Raw genomic sequence first — 27,827 nt, 5'->3', positions numbered from 1 at the left:
AGTGGACACCCTATCCATTGGGACAAGTCCACTTCCCTGAATACCTTCTTATTCCACCCCAGTCTCCAAGCCAGGGGCTCAAAATGCTTAAGCTAGAATTTCTCAGCCCATCCAATCAGAATGGATTTGTAGGGCCTACCTAGAACTTAGCCTGAGAGGATTAAGGGAATCCTGAGAAGAAATTCAAAGCTAGACTTTTATTAGTATTAAGTCATTCATCCCTCATGAAGAGGTTTCAAGGTTGTAAATGTTATTCCAGGTTCTCCACGTTGGAATGAAACGTTCAATCCTCAGTGTCTCCTCAGAAGTAATAGCGCAGTGGGATAAGGAAGCCCATGTTCACCATGGAGCCAGAGTGCCAGGAGGAACAGTGCTGAGAGTCGTACCCTTAGTTTGCACACTTACCTTTTCCTCATATTCCACCCTATTGTTAGTACTTGTAATAATGTGCATTTCTTGTATTTCTACTATTAACAATAGTCACCATCCACTAGATGGTTCACTGTGCTATACACACGTTTTATCCTGTAGCTTTCCTTCTATTATCATACATGACCCCAAACTTCCCCTTTAAACACATTTACTCACATAATTGACTGCTGTCAATTAAATTATACTCACAATAATATGCTACATCACCTCTACCCATTTCCAAACATTTGTAATCAACATAATGAACAATTCTTCACTAAATAAAAGTCAGCTCCCCATTTTTACACTGCTTCCATCTCTGGGTAAGCTATATTAGAGATTATAACCCTATGAGGTAGCTTTATAATTAGTGGATATTAGTGAAATCATAATATATTTGTCTTTCTGTGCATGGATTATTTAAAAAAGTCCATAACGTGACATGAATAAGGTCTTCTTTCTTACATCCAAGTTGATCTCCTCTGTATGTATATATCACATTTCACTCATCCATTCACTGGTGGATGGACACTTACGAGAATCGGTGAGCAACGGTCTATTCACGTTCCATCTTTCAGTTCCCCTGGGTATGAACCTAGTAGCGTGGTTGCCGGATCATATACCAATTCCATGCTTAGCTTCCTAGGAAATGCTAAACTGTCTTCCACAGTGGCTACCCCATTTTCCATTGCCACCAGCAGTGAATGACTGTTCCTTCTTCTCCACATCCTTTCCTGCAATTGCAGTTTTCTGCACATTCTAGTAGGTGTGTTATGATATCACATTCTGGTTTTGATTTGCATTTCCCTAATAGCTGGTTGTGGAAAGCATCTTTTCATGTGCTTTTAAGCCATTTGTGCTTGCTCTTTGGATGAATGTCTAAAGTCCTTTGCCCATTTTGCCATTTTGTTTGTCTTTTCATTCTTAAATTGTGGTTTTGCTTTACATATTTTGGAGAGTAAGCCCTTATTAGGTATATGGTTTACAAGTATTTTCTTCCATTGTGTAGGCTGCTTTCTTGACCAATCTTTACAAGCACAAATGATTTGAATGTGAGTAGTTTCCATTTATTTATTTTCCTTCCATTGCAAGTGCTTCCATTGTAAATAAGAAACCTTTGCTCTGCCCAAGGTCTAAAGATACTTCCTGACCTTGTCTTCTGTGAGCTTAATGGTCCTGGCACTTTACTTTAGGTCTTTGATCATTTTCAGTTAATTTTTGTTTAAGGTATGAGGTAAGGGTAAGGTCTGAAATGGTGAAAGGAACTGGCTTAAAGGGAGAAAGTATTTGGATGTCACAAATCTGATAGGGTTTACTATCCATGATTTATAAATAGATTCTATAACTCAACACTAAAGCAACAAATGACCCAATTAAAAATGGGCAAAAGACTTTATTGAACAAATCATCAAAGTTCCCACACACAACACAGTGCTGATAGTAGGGAAGCAGTGTGTATATGGGTGATTAAATTGGAAAAATCATGCATGGTTTTTCAGTAAATCTTACAAGTTCCCTAAGTAAAATGATGTATCATCCTGGAAATGCAAAGTAGATTATGTTAGATTTGATAAGGCAATGAAAAATGTTGTCTTTACATATATAACTACTAAAAGAATATGAAAATAATGTATATCTTCTAAGTAACAGACATGCAAAGCCAAGAGAGTCCAGATGATTAAAAAAAAAAAAAAAGGAGTATGTGATGAATCAGGAATAAGGGATGGGAATGCTTCAAAAAGTATGGAGGAACCAATTGTGCCAAAAGCAGCTGATGAAGCAATTAGTGGGATGTGAAGGATCTTTTGGGATTGAGCTGTCCTTTCTGTCACTCAGAGGAAAGGAAAACATGTTCTTATATAATGGATACTCATAATATCTTTAGCTCATAGCCCAAACTTGAAGGACCCAATCATCCACCATGAGGAACGTGAATAAAAATTTTGTAATACGGTCATTCAATTTCAAGGGAGTAATTGATAAAAAATGAGGGAACTGCCGATACACCAAACAACAAGAATGAATCTCAAAACAATATTGTGAGCAAAGGATGCAGGCACCAAAATGTTAATTCCAATTTATTCCATTTTTATGAATTTCAAGATGTGGCAAATGAAATGTATGAGGAAAGAAATGAGAATGAGGGTGAATATGTTGGTAGGTGGTTATTGATTTAAGCGAATAGGGATTATTTTTCCAGATTATTGGAAATGATTCGTATCTTGATAGGGTAATTAGATGCTGTAGAGGAAGGTGATAAAAGGTTTGAGATATTTGACGTCACTCAGTTAAGATCAATATATTTAACTGTATTTACATTTTACACTAATTTTAATCAAAGAGAGGAAGAGAGAAGACTGCTCATAATAACCAAGAGTCTGGATGGAACGTGGGAGAGTGTGGGCTATGGTGTGGCCCACAGGCCATGGGGTGCAGCGATGCCCAGAGATGTACTCACCAGATGCAATGGATGTGTCATGATGATGGGGGAGAGTGTTACTGTGGGGGGAGTGGTGGGGTGGGGGCAGTGGGGGTGAATGGGGACCTCATATTTTTTGAATGTAATATTTTTTAAAAAAAAGAATAAATAGAATTTGGAAAAAAAAAAAAAAGAAGAACCAAGAGTGCCTACAACTGGAAGCAGGAGAACTGCATCTATCATCCATGTGCAAACTAAGCCCCTCTTGATCTAGAGGTGGAGTGGACATCACCATACCATGGTCCACAGAATGGAGGAATAAAATATGGATTAGAGTGGACTTGCTGATATTCTAGTATAAAACTACTGTGACTAGTAACATAAGAAATTGTATCATTGACATGGAGAAAGTGGCCACAGTAGTTGCTGAGGACAGGGAGAGGGAAGAAGAGAAGTGATGAAGAGGCATTTTTGGGACTTGGAGTTGTCCTAAATGATATTGCAGGGTCAGATGCTGGGACATTTTATACCCTTCCATAACCCACTAAATGTACTGGGGGAGAGTGTGAATGACAGGATAAACTATTTATTATCCATGTGGTGCAGCAGTGCTCCAAAATGTGTTCGCTGAGTGCGATGAGTATGCCACAATGATGGGGGATTGTTGGTGTGGGAGGAATGGGGTGGGGGTGGGGGGTATGTGGGAACCTCTTATGTTTTTTATAATATAACCTTTTCTCTGATGTATGTATCTTCAAAAAATAGAATTTACAAAAATGGGGAGTGGGTTACATGGGAACATCTCATGTTTTTTTTTAATGTAATGTTCTATGTGGTCTCTTAACTTTAATTTAAAAAGTGTTTAAAAAAAGAGTAAAATGGAGGAGGAAGGCAAGATGGCGTCAGACTAAGTGCACCCACATCTCTCCTACAAAATAAATGGCTGAGTGGGGACAAAATCCTGCCTAAGTGAGCTATTTGAGAACCCACAGTGCAGAGGCTTCAGGGCAACAATCTGGAGAGAGTCCGACAAAAAGAGTGATTGTTCAAGGTAAAACCATGAGTTGCTTATGCTGGAGGCTGGAGCTATGGGACCACTAAGCCCCTCCCTCGGGGCAGGAAGCCAAGGCATTCCCTCACCCTTGCCAGTCACCCAGCTGGAGGACACAAACTCTGAAAGTGGGAGGGTTCTGGTGAAGGGTGGAGAGGGGACCCCAAGGGAAGGTTCAATTGTCTGGACCCTCTTCTTTGAGCTTTGAGGGGCATACCAGCTGGCTTGAGGAGAAACCAGGAAGAGGGGTGAGGCGAATCTAATGAGGGAGCCTGATTTCCCTAACCTCCCTGGGATAGGGAAAATTGGTCTGGGTGAAGGTGGACTCAGGCAATTAACTAGTCCTGTGCAACTCACCTAAGGCAGGGGAACAGGAGGAAGTGCTTAATAGGCTTCCAAGACATATTTAGGGTTCCTGGCCAGGTGTGGGTGCTCTCTCTCAAAAAGAGTGTCATTTTTTTCTGTGGTGAGTTAATTCCCCAGGGTCGCATTTGAATTTCAAAAGGGAACTCTCACAGGCTATAGCTTCCTGCTGCCCTGGGAGAAAAAGCAGTTAGAAAAAAAACTGGGGGGGGGGGGGGGGAGGGAGAGGGGAAGGACAGATTCCTAGTCAGCAGTTTATCCAATTGCAACAAGTCAATCCTGCCCCAGGGAAAGGGACTCTTTCTGAAGAGCTAATGAACCCAACAAGAAAGTTTAGCTCAGTGCAGTAGTTTCAGCCTTGGGTATTCAAGGTCTCTAGTTTGATTCTTGGCTCCTCTTAGAGAGGCCACCCACTGGGATTTTAAACATCTACCTGATACTTTAGGACAGGGAAAACATAGGCGTTATCTTTGTATAGGCTTCCCTTGGGTCTCTTAATTTTCTTTGAAAAAGAGATTATTTTTGTTATATAATTTAACTTAGGTTACTCACTAAAACCCACTGCAAAATCTGCCATGAGAAGGCTACAAGGTAATTTATTAACATTGGCAGCCTGACAAGCTCCACATGGGCTTAAGAGAGAAGTCTGTTTTTTCTTAGTGTTTGGTTGACTCCTTGCTTGTGGGTTTGTCTATTGTTTTTCTTTTCTTGTCCTTCCTTCCTCTTCATTCCCCCCCCTCTTTTTAATTGGGTGCTGCTAGCTTGTTTCTTGTTTGCTGTGTTTCCTCTTCCTCGATTTCCTCTTTTCTGTGTGTACTGATTTTGACTACCAACACTATCTCTTTTCTTTCCTACATCTTTCTATCTTCCACCTTCTGTTGTTGCTCTTACATTCCACCTCACCTTGTTTAGCCCCCAATTTTTCTGGCTTTTTATTTCTAACACTTCTGCTTTTTTTTATCTTTTATGAACACTTCCTGTTTTTTCCATTCTTTTCTCTTTCCCAGTCTCCTCATCACACTGGCCTTTTAATTCATAGTGTATTCTTCTCCATATTAAGATTCCCATTTCATTATAGGTGCTCCAGTTTTTTATTCCTATACCTCTACATTGCTTACACAAGTTTAATAATCATTCTCCTAGGTCCTATATGGTTCTTCTGCTAATGTTTACTATTAATATTACTATTATACTTTTTCTTTTCTTATATCTTTTACTTTCCCTGGCCCAGAGCTGTTTCATTCAAGGGAACTTAGACAATATCAAGGAAATAGAAGAAGAAGAACAAAGTGTTAAAGAGGAAACTTAACACACACACACACACAAAACAGCAACTAAATAATACCAGAGGCTACAGACAGAAGCTAAGCAACTGAACAAACCCATCAAGATAAACTAATGACCAGACAACAACAAAAAATTACAGACTATACCAATAATTATGAAGACATTGTCCAGTCCAATAAACAAATTAAAGCCAGGAAGAGAAGCAGAACATCAAACAACTACTCAAAACTGCCCACAGTAATATCATGAACCAGTTCATTGAAGTGAAGGAAGAGATTAAAGATATTAAGAAAACACTTGGAGTGCATACTGAAGAAATTGTAAACACACACAAAAGATAACAGATATAATGGTGATGAATGGCCCAATCCAAGAAATAAAAAATACACTCTCAGCAAATAACAGAAGATTGGAATAGGTAGAGGAAAGAATTACTGATGTGGGAGATGGTAAATTTAAAGTCAAATGGCTAGTAAAATTGAGAGATAGAAAGAAAAATTGCAGCAGAGTTTTGTGTTTAGAGTGACAATGCAAAATGTACAAACATATGCATTATAGGCATCCCAGAAGAAGAGAAGGGAAGGGGACAGAAGGGGTGTTGTAGTAAAAATGGCTGAAAACTTCCCAAAACTACTGAGGGAGTTGTATGTATATGTCCAGGAAGTACTGTGCACCCCAAACATTATAAACCCCAACAGGCCTATTTCAAGACATATACTTGTCAAATTATCCAATGCTCAAGACAAAGAGAAAATACTGAAGGCAGCAAGAGAAAAGAGAACTATCACATACAAGGGAAACTCAATAAGATAAAGTGCCGATTTCTCATCTGAAACCATGGAGGCAAAAAGGCAGTGCTATGACATAGTCAAGGGACAAACAGAAAGAAATTTCCACCCAAGAATACTCTATCCAAAAAAGCTGGCATTCAAATATGATGGAGATTACAAAATATTCATAGATAAACAGAAACTAAGAGAGTATGCAAATAAGTAACCTGACCTTCAAGAAATACTAAAGGGGAAGCAGACATGGCTCAAGCAATTGGGCTTCCATCTACTATATAGGAGGTCTGGAGTTTGATGCCCAGGGCCTCCTGGTGAAGGCAAGTTGGCCCGTGTGTCAAGGTGGCCCATGCAGAGTACAGGCCCATGTTGTGTGCAGGCCCACATGGAGTCCTGGACTGCACGGAGTGCTGGCCTGCACAGAGTACTGTCCTGCACAGGAGTGCTGCCCCACACAGGAATGTGGCACAGTACAGGAGTGCTAGTCCACACACAGAGCTGGTGCAGCAAGATGATACAACAAAACAGAGGAGACATAATAAGAGATGAAGCAATCAGGGACCTGAGGTGATACAACAAAGATTGCCATTATTCCACTCTGGAAGGTCCCAGGATCAATTCCTAAAGCACCTAATGAGAATACAAACAGACATAGAAGAACACACAGTGAATGGACACTGAGAGAAAGAGGGGTGGGGAAGGAGGGAGAAATAAATAAATAAATCTAAAAAAAAATACAAAAGGGAGTTCTTCAGGTTGAAAGAAAAATACAGAATAGACAGAGTTGGAGGAGAGTATAAAAACAACTAAAAAGACAAAAAGAAATTAAAAAACGTATAACACATATAAATCCAAAGAAAATATGGCTAATGTAAGTAATTCCTTGAGAGTAATAACACTGAATATTAATGGATTAAACTCACCAGTCAAGAAACACAGATTGGCAGAATGGAGAAGGAAATATGGCCCATATATATGCTGTCTACAAGAAACCCTCCTTACACCCAGAGATTCAAGGAAGTTGAAAGAGAATGGCTGGAAAATAATCTTACAAACAAAAAATAACCAAAAAAGGGCAGGAGTAGCTATACTAATATTGGACAAAATAGATTTCAAGTGAAAAATGATTGTGAGAGACAAAGATGGACACTACATATTAGTAAATGGGTGATGTTTCAAGAATAAAAAACAATCATAAACATTTATGTCCCTAACCAGGGCACCTCAAGATACAAGAGGCAAACACTGCAAAAACTAAGGGGAGGAATAGATGCCTGTACAATTATAGTGGGGGACTTTCATACACCATTATCACCCTTAGACAGAACATCTCAACAGAGAACCAATGAAGAAACAAAGACTTTGAATAATATATTAGAGCATCTGGACCTAATAGACATAGACAGAACACTACACCCAAATACAGCAGGATATACATTCTTCTCAACTTCATATGGAACATTCTTCAAGATAGACCACTTTCTAGGCCACAAAGAAAGTCTCAATGATTTCAGAAAGATTGAAATCAAACAAAATAATTTCTCTGACCACAATGGAGTGAAGCTGGAAATATGCAAGGGCCAGAGAACAAGCTTAGGCACAAAGACATGGAAGTTAAGCAACACACTATTAGACAAACAGTGGGTCAAGGAGGATATCTCAAAAGAAATCAGTAACTACCTGAAAACTAATAAAAATGACAACACAACGTATCAAAACTTATGGGATGCAGCAAGAGCTGAACTGAGGCATAAATTCATAGCCATAAATTCATATATCAAAAAAGAAGAACTAAAATTAAAGACCTGACTGCAAACTTTGAGGAATTAGTAAAAAAACGAACTCACCCCAAAGGAAGAAGAAAGAAAGAAATAACAAATATCAGAGCAGACCTAAATGAAATAATAAGACAATACTAGGAAAAAAGAAAATGAAGAGGTAGTTGAGACAATCAATAAAATTGATAAACCCTTAGCTAGACTAACAAAGAAAAAAAAAGAAGATACAAATACACAAAATAAGAAATGAGAAAGGGGATATCACTATTGACCACAGAGAATTAAAGACTTTCATAAAGGATACTTTGAAAAACTATATGCCAATAAGAAGGACAATTCAGAGGAAATGAACAAATTTCTAGAAACACAATAAGCAGCCTACACTGATGAAAGAAGAAATTGATGCTCTCAACTCACCAATCACAAGTAAAGAGATAGAATCAGTCATTAAAAACCTCCCAACCAAGAAGTGCCCTGGGCCAGAAAATAAACACAGCATTTTAAAATGAACTGGAAAAAGTAACTATGAAATTTCTTTGGATGGGAGAGAGGTGAGAGAATGGCCTCTTCAACAAATGGTGCTTGGAGAACTGGATATGCCTATGCAAAAGAATGAAAGAGGATTCCCATTTCACACGTTATATAAAAATAACTCAAGATGGATCAAAGATTTTAATATAAGAGCCAAGACCATAAAGACCTGGGAAGACAATGTAGGGAAGCATCTACAGGACCTTGTAGTAGGAAATTACTTCAGGAATTTCATACCCAAAGCATGAGCAATGAAAGAAAAAATAGATAAATGAGACCCCCTGATTATTAAAATCTTTATACCTCAAAGGAGTTTATCAAGAAAGTGAAAAGACAGGCTACCCAATGGGAGAAAATACTTGGTAACCATATATCTGATAGGAGCCTAATTTCCAGCATATATAAAGAAATCCTATATCTCAAAAATAAAAAGAAACAAACCATTGAAAAAATGGGCAAGAGATTTGAACAGATGCTTCTCCAAAGAAGAAATACAAATGGCTAAAAAGCACATGAAAAGATGCTCAACATTATTATCTGTTAGGAAAATGCAAATGAAAACTATAATGAGATACCATCTTACACCCATTGGACTGGTGGCTGTTAAAAAGAGAGGACTACCAGTGTTGGAAAGGGTGTAGAGGAATGGGAACCCTCATCCACTGGTGGTGGGAATGTAGAAGGATCCAACCATTGTGGAGGATGGTTTGATGGTTCCTCCAAAAACTAGCTATATTATGACCCAGGAATCCACTGCTGGGTATATACCCAGAAGAACTGAAAACAAGGATACCTACCAATATAGGCACAACGATGTTCATCGCAGCATTATTCACTACTGCCAAAACTTGGAATCAACCCAAATGCCCATCAACAGAAGAGTGAATAAACAAAATATGGTATATACAGACAATGGAATACTACTCAGCTGTAAGAAGGAATACAATACTCACACATGAGATAATATAGTTGAATCTTGAGGACCTTATGTTGAGTGAAACAAGTTAGGATTCAAGGACAAATACTACATGACCTCTCTGATATGCACTGAGCAAATCAAGCTGTCTCAGAGAGCTAGAGACTGGATGATAGGCTTACAGGAAATAGGGGGGAGAGGAAGGTGTGAGCCAATGCCCAATTGGGCAAAATCTATGATAAAGTGTAGGTACTTGTGCAGTGAAGGAATAAGATGGGGTATAGGGATAGTACTGATTTGTAATTCACAAGCTTAAGGGAGGCAAGGGTTGGGAGGATGGGTCAGCTGGTCCATGGAATTGGGAAGAAGTTTGGGAGGAGCAGGTGAACATGAAAGATTGTCAGGTACATGGCTGAAACTATAATGTTGAGAAAACGCTTCAGAAAATTTAATTAGGAAGTGTTACTGGTTTAAGATATTTGATGGGGGGCATCTGGTACAGGGTGCTCCTGGGGCAGGCTTCTGGGGAGTCTTTGAGAGCTCATTTGTCATAGTGTGTTATATCAGTGGATGGAGACATATACAATGAGTGGGAAGGCATTGTACCCCCATCTTGCAGAGGCCTGATGTTCTCAAACAGAGGGAAGGGAGTCTCTCGTGAGTATGGGTGATTCCCAATGTGGTAGAAGAGACTAGTGTGTCAGGCCCTCAGCATTGTTGCAAGTATCTATGAATCTTGTTCTTTAAGCAGTGCAACTTGGGTGTCACTGTGGACTCTGAAGGGAGGGAGAGATTGGAAATAAATAAAATAAATAAATCTATAAAAATACTTTTCTGAAAATATTATATAAAACTAAGAAAAAAATAAAAAAAGATGTAAGACCCTGAGGAAGAAATGGATGAGATTGCCTTGCCTCTATACATATAGGACAACATCTATTACAGTAATGAAAGGCACAATCTCAAAAAAATTTTATGATATTTTTCATATTTTAATACCTCAATTTATTTTTTATTTTAATTTTTCTCAATTATTATGTATTTTACTTCTAATCTTTAAACCTATCATTAATATTTCATTTTCCTATTAACACAATTTCGTAATATATTAGGCTTCATTTCTGAAGAAGTTTTGGATCACAGAGGAGGTCAACTATGGCAAGGGAGGAGCATGTACACTAGAGATGAGGGAGAATGTTTCCACTACCTCACTGTACTAAGGGGGTGGAGACTATACCCTAGCGATTGGGGAAAGTGTGGCCATCACCTCAACATTCTTGGAGGGTGCGGTCTGGAGTTCAGTCACCATCCATATGCTTGATGAACATGGAGGAAGAAAAATGACTGTTGGGCATGCCTGTGGGAAAGCGTGGCCCCATGAGACACCAAGGATAGAAGAAACCGTAATTTTGCTTTGAAATCTAATGGAGTATGTCCCGCAGGGTTTCGGATAGTTGGGGACCTGTGATGCATGTTTCCCTCCCAAATTCTTCTAGTGGTAATTCAAATGTTTATCCTATGTCTGTCCCTTTGTATACTGGAAGCTGACAAATTGTTTTGTGTCACAGTTATACAGCCAGAGGGGTCTTTGCTCCCAAGACAAACTATTTCTATAATTGATTGTGGTATGATTTTGTACTTAGCACTGTTACTGCTTGAAGCTGTACTTTTCAATATTGTAATGTGTCTTCTGAAATTCAGAGGATAGAGTGTAGCAGTTTCATATTATTTATGAATTCCAAAAGAGGATTATGATTTAAAACTGTACTTCTCCTCTGGGTGTGATCACCTTTGTTTACATTAGATTCAACTGGCATGTTTTGATTAAATTAAACTACCTGTGAAGATTAGGGCTTTGATTCAACCTGAGTCCCCAGCCCCCTTGCTGGGTTCCTATAAGTGGATACTCACTCAAGAAGACACACAGGGAGAGAGTGTGCCTCATACAGTAGATACCAGGAGAGAACTTTCTCAGCTTTGATCTGTGGCCCCAGGAGGAGAGACGAGTCATTTGCCTGATAGTTTACAGCTAACATTTTGAAGAAACCAGAGGAGTGGAGAAGGCCTGGAGAGAAACAAGCCGTATGCCAGTCTGTAACTGAGATAGAGGAAGGAAGAACCCTCCCAAAGACTGGCGATCATCTTTGGTGTGAAAGTACCTCTTATGGTACCTTCAGGTGGGCTCTTTAGGGCCTTTTATCTGTATGCTTTTACCCCAAAATGTTTTAAAAAGCCAACTGATTTCTAGTACTTTGCATCAGCACCACTTTTGCTAATACAGATGCTTGAATAAATAATCTAGCACTATTTCATTTTTAGAGATGGAAAACTTAGAAATACAGCCATACAAAGATTTGCTCTATGAAAACATCCTGAGAAATATAAGTGTAGGCTAATCTATATGACAATCATTTTCTTTTTATGAAAACTACATGTACTTTTTGTGCTGGGGATTATTTATAGATATTAATACAAGAGTTTTCCATATACTAACCATATCATGTCATATATGCTATGGAAGTGGATCTCATGTCTCTGTATACAGAATTCAAATGGGAGCTTCATAATGACTATGCTTGTGAGCTGATATGCCTGAAATAAGAACAAGGCCTAGAGCAGCATTGTGCCTGGGAATTTCCTCCTGACAGCCTTCATGTTACTCAAATGTGGCCAGTCTCGAAGCCAAACTCAGCATGTAAATGCAATACCTTCCCCCCAGCGTGGGACATGACACCCGGGGATGAGCCTCCCTGGCACCGAGGGATCACTATCAACTACCAACTGATGTTGCAACTGGAGAATGACCTTGAATGGAAGGTTCAATGCGGATCGGCAGAATATCCCTGTCTACATAAAATAACATGACTTTAAAATGCTGTTTGACCTAATCTAAGGGGCAAATGGAAAGGAGAAATGAGTTTATATGGCTACGAGTCTCTAAAAAAGAGTCTGGAGGCTGTCAGAAGGATTGCCCTTATGCACAATTGAGCAGAGTCTAAGAGACAGATAAAGTAGATACAACCCCCAGGTATTGGTTCCTTTGAGGGCTAAAGAGGCCCATGGGTGCTATGGTCATGGCAGATGGGGTTAACTGCCATGTCAGATGGCCCTTCTTTGGAGCTGGTGTTTATGCGTGATGAATCTGGACTCAGATGGGATCTCTCTTCTTAAGACTTTCATGCTACTGTGCTGGAGTTGTAGTTGGTGTTGGGGTTTAAGATATATTTAGGGGATCTGAATCTCTGGACTGACAATGTGATAGCCAGGCCCTGAGCCTCAACAGACTCCAGCACCTACAATCTGATTTATTGGACTCACCTCACTCAGCTAAGATGGAGTTGAAGAAGGACAACCACCACACCATGGAGCCTAGAGTGCCTACAACTGAAAGCGAGAGGATTGCATCCAGTATCCATGAGGAATCTGAGCCTCCTCTTGACATAGAGGTACAATGGACACAACCAATCCAATGTCCACAGAGAAAAGGTGGCATTGGAGTGGGAAAGTAGACATGGTGGCTAATGGGTATGGGGAATGGCAGGAAGAGACGAGATGTGGAGGCGTCTTAGGGACTTGGAGCTGCCCTGGACAGTGCTTCAGGGGCAATCACTGGACATTGTAAATCCTCACAGGGCCCACTGGATGGAATGGGGGAGAGTATGGGCCATGATGTGGACCATTGACCATGAGGTGCAGAGGGGCCCAGAGACGTACTTACCAAATGCAATGGATGTGTCATGATGATGGGAATGAGTGTTACTGGGGGGGGGGGGGGGGAGTTGTGGGGTGGGGGTGGTGGGGTTGAAGGGGTCCTCATATATTTTTTTAATGTAATATTTTTACAAAATTAATTAAAAAAACAAAACAAAACAAAAACAAATGGGAGCTTCAAATAATTCTCATATCTGGGCTGAACATACAAATTTAATTGTTCCTTTCTTTGGCATGAGAAATACTCAGGTGATTTCAACAGGCACCAAGGTTGAGAACCACTTCTCTAAGGAGCTGAGACTCTGGGCAGGGAGTCAGGGCTCACTGAGTACAGTTACTGAATCTGCAGCATGAGCATGTCTGAGAGAGTGGCAGAACAGCAGATTCAAAGTCCCCAGCCCAAACTACCAATTCAGGATTTGCATTTTAACAAGATCCCAGAGGACTCATATCCCAGGGGATACACTGAAATAGAAGCAGCACTGGTTCAGAATTCAATCCAATGTCCCATTTCACCATGCTTAAAACCTGGGAGGAATACTGCCTCATTCAATTCTCATCCAAACCAAGATCTGTCAAGAAAGTTTATCTCAGGAACTCGTTCACCTATACTGTAATAATTCAGTCACCCTGATCTTAGTGCTAAGTCCCCTGGTTTCCCACAGTTTTTCCTTGCTTTTGGTATAGGCTGAAAATAAAGTACTCTTCATTTAAAATAATGAATACAGCTTTCCCTGGAATGACAAACAGGAGTCTATTCTGTTTCTCAGTCACACTTTGCAGATATAACTGTCAAAATATTTTAACTCTTCTTGTATGCATGTCCAAGTTTATATTAAATGCATTCATTTTTATATTTCCCAATTAATAGAATGAGAAATAGATTTACTTCTTTCTGGCACCCTCAGAACATATCTGTCAACCCCAATACTTCTAAAATAATTATAACAATTTTAATTAAAATAATTCATTTTTGCATCATCATGCAATATTATTTATTGCTAAGTTAAGCAGTGTACAAATTTCTTGTTTATATAATTTTCTTCTTTGTATTGTTTTATCATTAGCTTCATTTTCTTTGACTCAAATATTTAACAAAAAATTTCCAAAATAATCTTGAAGTGACTGCTGACTCTATAACATAAAAAATTCATCTCACAATCAGCTGTGTCCAGATGTTTCTCCCCTTGAGGTGTCTGCTATAAAATAAGGTACATTCAAACTCTGTCCTCCAGATGCCCTGGTTAGCAGCAAGGAAGAGAAAGGTTATTTTTCTCTTTTGCCCTTTACCTTTCCTACTGAATTAGGTAAAGATGTCACTTCCTGTTTTCCTCAAATCCATTAAAAAAAGCAATATTTTTAGAAATTTTTATAGTTCTAATAGTATAAATAGTATTGCTGCATTCAGCTCACAATAGGTTGGCTGAAAGGGAAGACAATGCAGAAACACAAGAGGGGAGACAAACCTGGGACCAGGGGACTCTCAGCTTCTGGAACTGAGAGCCTCAACCCTAGTTTTTCCATTGCATTTATTGGGAAACCACCAAGCAGCTGTTTGCTATCTGAACTGCAACATCATTTACAACAACAGGGAACAACTGCAACATCTAACAACTGCTACAGGTAACAGGTGTAACATTTACAACAAACAGGTAAGCCAGTTTCCCACATTTCCCCCTTTTTGTATTTTCGAAGTCTACACAAATGATGTTTCACTGATCAGCAAAGCTTCCTGCATGATATTTTCACTTTCAGGTTTGAACAATACTTTTTTTTCCTTTTTCCCCAGTATATTCAGTCCCAGGATTGTTCAAAATTAAGAGATTTACATCAAGACACATTTATACAGTTCATCAAATCACTTAAGTATACTATGTTTCATTATTTAGGTTCTGATTAGTATTCAAGCATTTTATACATAATCCCTAACTACCACAGATTATACAAGAACAAACAATAAGACTTCCAACTAGCAGACATTTAATGGCTAAACTTTCATTTCTCATAGGCTTAAGATTTCCTACCAGCAAGGCTATATAGGCCAGTACTTGATCAAAAATGACCTCAGTTTCCCCAGTTTGCAGAGTTTGAGGCATAGGCAATGACAAATTCTTACTTCCCCATTTTGGGCTGTGGGGCAGCTGGAAGTTTATCACATAATTTCAATGTCTTCCTTGGTCCTGCTCTTAGCATCTTCACTGGACCTGGGGCCACAACTCAGTGCTGAATATAAATAGTCCACTGTGAGCACTCATTTTTCAGGCAGAAAACAATAGCTGGCTTGTCCTAAGAGTCCCGATGCAGGGTCTGTAGCAGTGAAAGCATATTTTGCCCCTTCCAGGAGCAGGAGGGTGCTGATGTCAGTCATTGACGTGAGCATTAAGGCCACAAGCTGTTGGTGAATAGCAGGCAGCAGGAACTGCTGCGCTAGGCGCCCCAAGGTCTAGTACTCACGACGTTCACTTTTTCAGTCGAGCCACTCTGCTTCCTCTCAGGTCCCAGTTCCATGGCTCTGGATCTTCATGAGGCATCTGCCTCAACAGTCCTGAGAGGGATGTGAGAGGAGTGGGCAGGGACATGACAGTTGCCTGTCACTGCTGGCAGGTGTCCCAGATATTCTTCCACAGATCTCTCCCCCATGGAGAGTGATTCACAACAGTCCATTGTTTTTAGTATTTTAGTATTTGCCATCCACCCCTGGACAGGGATGGCAGTCTTCAGAGTAACCAGACACTATTGGGTTAAGCCTTTCACTTTCAGCCGGGCTTCCTATGCTGCACACAATTCCTTTTTTATATTGTACTTATAAGCCCCTTCCCACATTTGTGACTGAAACTCAAGGTAAATTAGAATGTTGCCTTTGCCTCATACCCCACCCAAAATCAATACTGGTACTGGCCACATCCAATTCACAAGCTACCTTCTTTTTTTTTTTTTTTTTTCTTTTTTAAAAAGCAGCCTGCTGGAGGTCCTCCTACTCCCGTGAAGGACCTTTCCCAATTAACACATCTCAGTGAGGGATAAAAGATTTCTAGTATTCCAACAATATTACAAATTCTTTTAACATGAGATAACATTGTACTTTATCAATTACAGCAGAGTATAGTTTTCTCTTACCCAACCAAACAACATATTAAGAATTTGATAGAGTAGCGACCTTAGAGCTTGTCTCAGTTGTTTGCCTCTTCCAGGCTTTTAAAATACCACTGTCTCTGATGTTTCCCAGTAGGGTCACTGCCACAGGTTTCTTCTACCCAGCAGGATTCATTGCCATTAGGCCAGGGCAGAAAGCCTTAAAGAATGCAAAAGTCCATTGTTGACCTTTCACATAGTTTTTGCACTTTTTATATTCATTCAAGCTTGTTTTACTTTTACAAAACACATTATTTCACTGAATGCTACCACAATACTTTTACAACTTGCTATATGCATACTAGTCCTGTTCTGCATATCTCCATTTTCTGATTTTATAAAACTAACCATTTTAGGGCAAAATACACCTTATTAAATTTCAGTTAGCATTCCCACGAACTTTTTACCTTTTTCAATATTTGCTTAACTTTTACATCTTTCATTTTATCCTATGAAGAAAAATAAATTATTCATCTCAATTTAAGCAAGAACTATTTTTTTTTATGAAGAGACACAGTAATTCTATTAATCAACTATATACATATTCTATTCTAATAGTTGTATACAACTATAGAGATCTCATTAACATTCCAAACTTGGGTAATATTATAAGCACTTATTTAATTTTTCGGCCATTTGAAAAGAGCTCTTTCAGAAGCATTTATTTATACCATCCGGAGGTATTAAAATATACATTGACATTGAACAAACAGACACACAATTACAACACACCAACAGAAACAAAGTTTACAATTTGACTCATAATTCTTACTTTTCTGGTATAGCTTTTTTTTTAAAGCTCTCCATCATTTCACATCTTAGATTTTACTGCTTTTAGGATTTCTTCTGGAATCATGTTGCCTGTAACATGCAAGCTTGTTCTTGGAAACACTTATTAGTAATCAGCAACCAGTTAGGATAACCTGAGCAGCATAAATGCACTTACGCTCTTATTTAACAGTTAACATATTTTTTGGATTACTACTCTTTAAGACTACCCTAAGACTCGAAGTTCAGGAGGAAACTATTGATTCAAAACTGAAAATTCCTTTTAACACCTTGATAAAAATTTTGTACTAATTTTATTAATTTGGCTAAACAGGCCCCATCAGAATTAGCATGAAAACAAAACAATCTCTCCTTGATAGTCACAGTTAATTACTCCTGTATGCACTCTAACTCTCTGTGATATAAGACTGCTGCTCTCGAGAAGTCCAACAATGCCAAATGGAAAAGGTCCCTTTATTCCCATTTTTACATGGATGGGGGTGTCTCTTGGAAGCAGAATAACAGGTTCTGCCATAGGAGTATGTATGGCTGCACTTCCTGTTGTGGTGGGGTATAAATCCAGGACACTGAGGAGAATCGGGGAATGCCGGGATTGCTCTGCTGAACCAGGACAGCCCCCTTTGTGGGCGGGGCTGGGAGTGGGCCGGTGGGAAGTTTCCCTACAAGAGGGTGCATAGGCCAGACCAAGGATTTCCTTTACCACAGCGTAGACACAGCTCAGGTTGTTTCAGAGCAGAAATATTCTGTCCAAGCAGTATTGTTTTTCCCTCAGATCTTTTCCGACAATCTTTTATCATGTGACCAATTTTTCCACAATTAAAACATTTTCCAGAGAACCTCTTATTGATTTTCATCCCTGCCATAGCCTGAGCCATCATTGTAGTGCAGTCGCCCTCCATGCCTACATTCTGGCACAATTTAATATATCCAGCCAAACTCACTTTACCTTTCATAATCCCAATAGCTTTTTGACAATCCCGATTGGCATTTTTGTAAGCCATTAGCTGCAAAATAGTATCAGCAGCTTCTAAATTATTGACCTGTTTCTTGATAGCCTCTTGTAACTGAGCAATAAAGTCAGGGTAAGGTTCTTTAGGTCCTTGAAATGACACCAGAGGCCCATAATATCCCCATTTCCTTGGATCAGTTAGCGGGGGTGGGGAATTGGGCAGGAGTAGAACAGCAGTTAACAATGGATGAACAGGCCATCGCACAGGTTCGTTGCTGTTGCTTAAGGGCATGGGAAAAATTGAGGCTAAAGGCCAGCCTCTGGAGGTGAGGGAAATCTAGAATGGACAAAGTAGGAGATAATGAGAATCAGTTGTGGCACCAAGACCCCCTGCAGTAGAGGTGGCTTTAGAGTGTCAATAAGCTTCCTCTTGCAAGATTCCTACAGAAAGCAAAGCCAACTGGAATCCTGAGGAAGTGCTCCCTGAACACATAGAGATCCAAGTGGCACAGGGATAGGCTAGATAGACAAGGGGATGCTTCACCTAGATAGCCCTTAAGAGAAGAACTTCTTGCCAGTTTCTGAGTGTTAAGAAATTAATCAAATTCTGCTGAGGATAAAATAAGGTGATGGCTGATTAAAGCTTCTGCAATTATTGGATTGATGAAAATGTTATTGTCACCAAGACTGATGTCCAGGAATTAAAAGGAATAAAAACCCTAATTGCAAAGGGTAACTATTCTTACCCTATTCGGTGGGATGAGGAGAAATGCTGATGAATGGACTCTGCTTTCTACTTGCATTGAAGAGATGAGAGGTCAGCAGCAGGAAGTACCCTCCTCTAACATCTCTCTTGGGACTGTTGAGGCAGATGCCCTCGAGAAGATCCAGAGCCATCCACCAAAAAAGCTCCACCAAAAAAGCAAAGACCGTGGATACCAGACCTGGTGGTGCCTAGGCCAGCAGTTCCAACTGCCTGTCACTCACCAGCAGCTCAGGAACATCACCCTCAAGTGTCCATTGTGCTCACCCAATGACTGACCATTACCTCACTGGATGAGACACACTGGCTGAGCAGAGACTCCAGGAGCACGAAGGCAAGTGGATTACATCGGCCCCTCCCCCTCTCAGAAGGAGCAAGGTATGCTGTCAGTGCTGCAGACACTGCAACGGGACTCTTGTAACTTTGTACCCGGATCCTTACAGCAAAGGACTAAGTCTAAATTACAAGTTAAAGTGCCAGCTGCCCCAAGCCCAAAAGGGCAAGTAATAATACATTGTTGTTGCCTATGCTTCAAACTCTCTAAACTGGGAAAATGTGGTCATTTTGATCACTGTCCTGGTCTATGCAGCTCTGCTGGCTGGGAATCTCAAATCCATGAATAAAAAAATCACTCAAAAACGTTTTTGAAACCACAGTTAGTAATCTAAAGTCTCCTATGACAGCACTAGGCCCCATCCCTAGCCACCATAACAGCTACGACTTGCAGAAGTTCCAAGTTTATTATTAACCTGCCTACCGTGGAAGTGGGAAGTTTCCTCAGAAGGAGCCATGTCTCAAGAAATAGAACAGACCCCCATCTTGAGCTGATGTGTCCTGATACAGTTCATTTCCTCACAAGAATGCAAAGAAGCCACGTGACCCCACCAACCCCTCCCACACCCCTAGAATTCACTGCCCCTCGCCCACCACCCCTAGCCAACCCATAGGCCCTCAGGTCTTACCTAAGCCCAAACACACTCCCGCTGTCTAAGCATTCTCCCGCCTATAGATGTACTGGATAAATTCATGACCGCCTCTGCCAGGGGCGGGCTGAAGTTTATTCCTCAGACCCCCTCCATTGGGAGAGTTTCCCAACAAATCCTTGCCTGCAATCGCTGGTCTCTGCATCCCAACTGTCTCACCCCAACATCTAACTTATGTTGCCGGAAACCCAGGATCCGGGAAGAGGAGACCCCTGCCACCACACCTTGCAACCTGGGAAGCAGTGGGCAGCGGCAGCTCACCCGGGGTTACTCCTTATTCTGATCATGCAACTCTGAGTGCTATCCTCCTTTTCACCCTCTCCTAGAACTCCTCAGAGCGAACCTCAGAGACAGAGCAAGCCCCAGAGACACTTGGGATTGTGTTGAGACCAGCTGATTGGTGAGAACTACCCTTGCTGCTGCTGTAGCTTCATCCAACACTGGACTCCCATCACCAGCTGGGTGAGTTAAGGGAATTCTCCTCTGGAGGATCCTGCTCTTTCTCCTATTGGTTAGACAACTCCACAGATCCTGGCCTAGGTCAGTGATCCTCTTCGTTTCTGGGGACCATGGCAGATGCCCGACCTGCATCCCCAGAAACCCCTCAAGAGTCAGAGATATCTGGTCCTGGGTGTGGGCTTCCTGCAGCTAAGGTTCTCTGATACCCTGGGGACACCTGAGGTGCTCAGTCAACCCTGGAGAGTCCCTGACCTCATCCCAGCTTCCAAAAATGGGAAAACTCCTTCAGCTCCTCTCTATTACTCCACTACAATCTGGCCTCAGGACAAATTAGAACATGAAAGTCAACGGCTGGAACATGGTACCTTTGACACACAGATCCTCAGAGATCTGGAAAACTTCATCCAGCGCAATGCCCAGTGCTTAGAGGTCCTTACGTTCAGGTCTCCCTATTTCTCTGAAACCGTCTTTCTCTCTGTCCATCGTGTTCCTCTTACCAAATCCTATTGCTCCATCAGAAACTTCCATCTCCCTTTCACCCACCTCCCAAATCTCCTGAAAATCTCAACATAGATCCAACAAGCCAAGGTCCTCCTGCACCCCTCCTTGTGCACCTCCAACTTTGCCTCCATCCTCATCCTCGCCACCACCTTCCGTCCCTCAGCCCTCTGCTGTGCCCTCTTCTGCCCCTCCATTCTCCCCTCCTCATACTAGTTCATGAGGACTACATCCTCCCTGCTCCCTACTATCCACCTCCACCTCTGTAAGCACAAAGGTTAACCCCTCTCCACCTCTTAATTCCACACAAATACCAACACTCCTCTCAGAAAAACAAAGTTAAAATACACATTCCCTTCTCGCTCTACATATATTATGTCATAACAACTTCTTCTACCAGCCCCGTGGAAAAAAGCCGCATTTGGGCTGCAGCCACTGCCTTTGCCGATTCCCTGCACACACAGGGCCCCCCTTGATGCGCCCCTGGCGCTGACGCAGTTCCCACAGCCTCCCTCCGTGGGAATATCAGGCAGCCTCCAGAGATTTAGATAGTGTTGGTCACTTCCTAACCTGCATAATAGAAGGCATGAAAAAGGCAGCCCTCAAAGCAGTAAATTATAACAAAATCAAAGAAAATTTTCCCAAATCAGATGAAAACCCGCTGCCTCTATGAATAGATTAAATGAATCACTCCTCAAATATACTAATTCTGACCTGGATTCTTTTTCTTTTCTCTTTTTTTTTTCATTAATTTAAATTTTTTAAAAAATATTACATTCAAAAAATATGAGGTCCCATTCAACCCCACCACCCCCACCCCCACTCCCCCCACAGCAACAGTCTCTCCCATCATTATGACACATCCATTGCACCTGGTAAGTACATCTCTGAGCATCACTGCACCCCATAGTCAATGGTCCACATCATAGCACACACTCTCCCACGTTCCATCCATTGGCCCTGGGGGAATCTACAATATCTGGTAATTGTCCCTGAAGCACCACCCAGAGCAATTCCACGTCCCGAAAACGCCTCCCCATCTCATCTCTTCCTCCCATTCCCTGCACCCAGCAGCCACCATGGCCACCCTTCCCATACCAATGCCACATTGTCAATGTGGACATTGGATTGATTGTGTCCATTGCACATCTATGTCAAGTGGGGGCTTAGATTCCACATGGATACTGGATGCATTCCTCCTGCTTTCAGTTGTAGACACTCTAGGCTCCATGGTGTGGTGGCTGACCTTCTTCAACTCCATATTAGCTGAGTGGGGTAAGTCCAATAAATCAAAGTGTAGGAGCTGAAGTCTGTTGAGGCTCTGGGCCTGGGTATCATATTGTCAGTCCAGAGATTCAAATCCCCTAAATATATCTTAAACCCCAGCACCAACTACAATTCCAGTAAAGTAGCATGCAAGTCTTGTGAAAAGAGATCCCCTGAGTCCAGTTCCATCACGCAGAGACACCAGCTCCAAAGGGCCATTTGACATGGCAGTGAACCCCATCTGCCATGACCATAGAGCCCGTGGGTCTCTTTATCCCTCAAAAGAACCAATACCTGGGGTTGTATCTACTTTATCTGTCTCTTAGACTCTGCTCAGTTGTGCATAAAGGCATTCCTTCTGACAACCTCCAGACTCTTTTTTAGAGACTCGAAGCCTTAAAAACTCATTTCTCCTTTCCATTTCCCCCTTACATTAGGTCAAACAGCATTTTGAAGTCATGTTATTATATGTAGACATGGATATTCTGCTGCTCCGCATTGAACCTTTAATTCAAGGTCATTTTCTAGTTGCATCTTCAGCTGGTATGTGGTAGTGATCCCTCGGTGCCAGGGAGGCTCATCCCCGGGTATCATGTCTCACGCTGGGGGGAATGCACTGCATCTACATGCTGAGTTTGGCTTTGAGAGTGGCCACATTTGAGTAACATGAAGGCTGTCAGGAGGAAACTCCCAGGTACAATGGTACTCTAGGCCTTGTTCTTATTGCAGGTGTATAGGCTCACAAGCATAGCCATTAGTATCAGGTGCCCACTGTTGGGCCCTCATTCCTTCCTGGTTCTTACCGTTGCACCTGGTGGACTGCCGCTGCTCCCCCAGGGACCACGACAGAGACCCCCTGGCCAGGAACCCAGTACCCCCCCCCGCTGTTGTTTTTAATTGTTTCCACTATGAGTGTATCTAAACATTACCATGTACTCTGGACATATGCCCTGTATAACTCCCTGTAACCATATATAGCCTGTCAATAACATCCCATATCACTATTCCTCCGCCGCCATTGTCGAACCACTCTGTGATCCAAAACTTTCTGTAAAGTGAATCCCAACATAATGTCAGTTTCCCTTACTAGTAAAATGGAATATAGCGATGAGTTTAAAGGTTAGATATACAGTACATATTGATTTGGATAAATTTCTATGTCCTATCTTTTTCTTTTCTTTTTTTTTTTCTAATTATTGAGCTTCTCTTCACAAGAGTCTTAGATCACAGTAATTCATATATACAATATACAGTACTCCCACAGATCCACCATAAAACCTTTTCCCTTCCACAGCGATAATCTTTTAACTTATTCATATCATATTTCCTGAAACTGATATACAATAGCTTTCCGAAATAGATTCCGAAACAATAGCTTTCAAACAAGGTGGCATCCGTGCTTACAATGTGGTCCATACTTTAGGATGTACAGTTTTCTAAATTTTTTAGTTATCCTATGTTTTGCATTATGGTTTACATTATTAGTCTTTTGTCCCCTATATGTTTTTGGTGTAATATTACATGTTTTATATTCATCCTCGTGTACTCTCACGAAACTCCTCTCTTGCCGCCACATTTATCTTGGTTCCATCCATTCCACATCCATTTTCCCCTCCCCTTGGGGCCCACAGCGCCAGCCAATCTCCATTTCCCGAGAAGCCACGCCCAGAGATATTTGCAGCAGTGTTCAGGGACTGACTTTCTCAACTGCCCTAATGCCCTGGAAGCCACCCTTTCTCACGAGAGATACAGTTCTCTCTATTTGATGGCATTAGTCCTCCCCAGGATGTGGGTACACCCCAACTCTCACTTCTTGGGTCTCTACCCAATGGTACAACCCACCATGGTAAAATGAGCCTTCAGCTATTCCCCCGGAGTCTGTCCCGCATCAGACCATCCCCCCCTGAGCATCCTAAACAGGTAACCATCCTAATTATATTTTGATACGATTTTCTCAACATTTTACTCTCAACGAACCCCTGACAGTCTCCTATGTTCATATGTTGCCCCTCCCTCCCCCCAATTTTTGGACAATATTACCCCTCCGCCCAACCCCAGCCCCCCTCAAACCCGCAAAGCCCCACCCGAAGGCAACTCCTTGCCCCCATTTCATCCCTTCTTTGTGCTCATAATACTTACCGCCAGCTCATCATAGATTCTAACCCTGCAGACGTCGGCTCACATCCTTCCTCCACCCCCCGATTTCCTGTAAGCCTCTTTTCCAGTCTCTAGCTCTCTGAGGCAGGTTGCTTATTTCATATCATTGAGGTCATGTAGTATTTGTCCTTCAATGCCTGGGTTGCTTCACTCAACAAAAGGTTCTCAAGATTCATCCATGTTATCACGTGTGTGTAGTGTATTTGTTCTAACAGCCGAGTAGTATTCCATTGTGTGTATATATCACATTTTATTGATCCACTCGTCTGTTGATGGGCATTTGGATTGATTCCAACTTTTGGCGATAGTGAACAATGCTGCTATGAACATTGGTGTACATATATCGGTTTGTGTCCTTGTTTTCAGTTCTGCTGGGTATATACCCAGCAGTGGTATTGCTGTTGACCTGGATTCTGAATCCAGACGACTACACTCACATAACCACTTTATCACTAAGACATACCCAGATATCAGAAAAAAAAAAAAACCGGCAGAAATTACAGGAGGCCCCTGAAACCCCTCAGAAAGACCTAATTAAAGCAGCCTTCAAGGTCTTGAACAATAGAGAGGAGGAAGCCAAATGAGAAAAACATAAACGAGATCCCTCCTTGCTGCTGCCCTCAGAGTCGATTTCCAAAAACCCCATCCCTCTTCTTCCCAGGGGCCACCACCTGGACCCTGCGTTAGGTATTGGAGGGAAGGACACTGGGCTCATGCACACCCCAATCTAGGACTTTGCCGGGGCTTGTCCAGTGTGCTGACTTAGAGACCACTGGAAGTCAGATTGTCCCAAAAACCCAGTTTCTGGGAAAGCCCCTTCAACACGCCTTACTGGCCTGGATCATCTTCCCTTCCTGACCTACTCAGAATAACAGCAGAAGACTGACAGGTCTGGGTTTGGAGAGGCCCCTCATCTCCATCAGTAAGTGGGAACCGAGGGTTATCATCAAGGTTGGAGGTAAGCTGAGCTCCTTTTTATCTGACACAGGGGCCACGTACTTGGTCATTTCAGAACATTCAGGATATTTAATATCTTCCTCAACTTCTACTGTGGGAGTTGGGGGTATTCTTTCCTCTCATTTGATTACACACCCCCTCCCTTGCACTACAGAAAATCTCATATTCCCACACCAATTCCTAGTTATCATGCCCCGCCCCTCTCTTAGGAGGAGACATTCTATCCAAACTGCACTCCTCTAGCTCCTTTTCACTACCTTCCCCCCAAGCTAGCTTCCTTCTCCTTTTGTCCCCAGCCCCAGCCTTGACTCCTACTTCTCCTCCTACTGACATCCCTTTTTATCTTACAACAGAAAGTAAACCCCCCAGTCTGGAACACTGACTCTCCCTCAATAGCCTCACACCTCTCCCCTGTAACAATCACCCTAAAAGACAGCCCTCCTTTCATCAACATTCCCCAATATCCTCTCTCCTGCAGTGCCAAATGTGGACTTAAACCCACCATTGACAAACTGTGCCACAGTGCTGTTACGCCCACCAACTCTCCACTAATACACCTATCCTAGTTGTTTAAAAACCTAATGGCAGTTATTGTCTAGTCCAAGACATGACAGCTGTCAACCAAGCAACTCAGCCTATAGTCCCCTGAGTCCCCAACCCCTATAGCCTATCACATATCCCTCCCCAAATACACACATTACACAGTAATAGACCTCAAAGATGCCTTTTTCACAATCTCCCTAGATGGAAACTCTCAAAACATTTTTGCTTTTACATGGCTCTCATATTTTTCTTCATCTTTAATGCTATACTAATACCCCGAATAACCCCACTAATAATTATTTTCCTTCTCATGTGTGGCTCTTATCTTCTACAGCTTTTCGCCTGATTCATCCACCAAGTTGTTCAAACCACCCAAGAATATGTAAATGAAACCTTCCTATTACAAGAACAGTCAATAACCACCCCACAATGCAAAACCCACCAGCTACATGAGAGGAGAACCCCTTACGCCCCCTAACAGCAGAAAGGAGCCAGAATGAGTCGATACCCCCTTTCCTCCACTCATGACTGCCTCTGCCAGAGCTGGGCTGAAGTTTATTCTTCAGACCCCCTCTGTTGTGAAAGCTTCCCAATATATCTTTACCTGCAATCGCCCTTTCTTTCTGCCCAGTATTCCCATTACTTAGGTCCTTCATCATATACATGTAATCTAAGAGGAACGTTAGAGCTACAAGGTTTGAACTGATTAACAGGTCATAAGGCTGTGACTCCACTCCTATGCATTGAGCAAAGCTGCTTACTGCAGAGGACAGCACAATGGAAATGGAGCCAATAAGAACCCATCCCTTCCAGGCCCTGCATTCCAAGAATACCCTGCCTCTTAGCCCACTACCCCCAAGCCCTGCACAAGAATAACTCACTTTTACAGCCCCTTATTAACCAGAGGCTATACTCAGAGTCTAACACTCTCTCCTCAAACTAATGCTTTCCTGCCTATTGATGTACTGTATAAATTCACATCTGCACCTTCCATCCTTCCACGAGTGAGCTTAAGCCTCATCTTCAGACCCCTCTACTGGGAGACCTTCCCAATAAACTGCCTGCCTGCAATCCTCAGTCTCCATATCCCAGTGAGCGCCATTTTTTCTCTAACATAGACAACAGTATAGTGTTATTGGTCACAATTTCACAGAAGCAACCAAATCTTCTCAATTGCATTATTATTGTAATGAACTTTCAGCAGAACTTTCACTTTCATAAATCAATAATAAGTTAACTGGGCAGTTTTCAGTGTTTTGTTATTAATGGACAATTTCAATTCTGAAGCTTCACAGAAAACACATGCAATCAGCTACAGGCCACAGTGCATCACATTAAACAAAAGGGACTGTCTTGGAAACCCACGGAAAGGAAAGCTGTGCCAGGTACTGTGGGGCACAGCTTTCTAAGGACATTGCTTAAATAACTTTGGAGAAAACACCACTGGGCTGACTCAAGATTCCAGAATTCTAGTGAAGAAGCCAATGGGCTCATGAAATTGAGAGGAACAAGGTCTAATTTTGCTTAAAAGAATGAGTCACACACCAAAGATAACAAGAGAACACTGAAATTTGGAAGAGAGAAGTACCATGTCATGTACAAGGGAGCCCCAATAACATTAAGTGCCAGTTTCTGATAAGAAATGTTGGAGGCAAGAAGGCAGTGGGAAGAAATATTTATAGAGTACTGAAAGAAAATCATTAGAACCAAAAAATTTTATATCCAGAGAAGCTCTATTTCAAAACTGAGGGGGAGATTAAGGCATTCTCAGATAAACAAAAGCTGAGTGTTCCTCACCTATTACCATATTTTATTTAGGTTCTTGGCTATGATGCAGAAATACATTTCAAGAGCAGGCTGGGTGAATTAGGCCAGTAATTTATTCAGGCAGGGAGGGAAGAGAAATGGGAGAAAATAACAGCAGTGTCCCAGGTAGAGAGGAAGGGGCTGAAAATGATAAAGAGGGCTGACTTATGGGCTGCAATTTCCCATTATAGGTTATAAATGCCCAGCTTTTACTTGCACTGTGATTCAAGTAGGGAGGTAGGCAGCTGCATTCCAGGTCCAGAGGCAAGAGAG

The 27,827-nt window shown here is 41.6% G+C and overlaps 1 long non-coding RNA gene across 10 annotated transcripts in view; it reads right to left on the bottom strand.

Annotated features, from left to right (window-relative positions):
* The window catches only part of LOC101431679 (uncharacterized), a 287,514-nt gene that overhangs the window by 238,464 nt on the left and 21,223 nt on the right, over positions 1-27,827 (bottom strand). Inside the window, exons 7-8 of one of the 10 annotated variants that reach the window (XR_011646723.1) lie at positions 16,410-16,544; positions 11,453-11,606 (exon numbers count right to left, since the gene is read on the bottom strand). The exons of 7 other annotated variants lie outside the window; for them this stretch is intronic. This is a non-coding gene — a long non-coding RNA (uncharacterized lncRNA). The remainder of the gene's footprint in view (positions 1-11,452; positions 11,607-16,409; positions 16,545-27,827) is intronic. 2 more of the 10 variants (XR_009182245.2, XR_011646725.1) reach the window with 2 other exon arrangements.

The sequence above is a fragment of the Dasypus novemcinctus genome, chromosome 21 (assembly GCF_030445035.2).
Source record: "Dasypus novemcinctus isolate mDasNov1 chromosome 21, mDasNov1.1.hap2, whole genome shotgun sequence".
In the NCBI taxonomy this organism is placed as follows: domain Eukaryota; kingdom Metazoa; phylum Chordata; class Mammalia; order Cingulata; family Dasypodidae; genus Dasypus; species Dasypus novemcinctus.
Note: the sequence above shows the minus strand (reverse complement) of the source record. Positions and strands in the feature narration are given on the sequence as shown.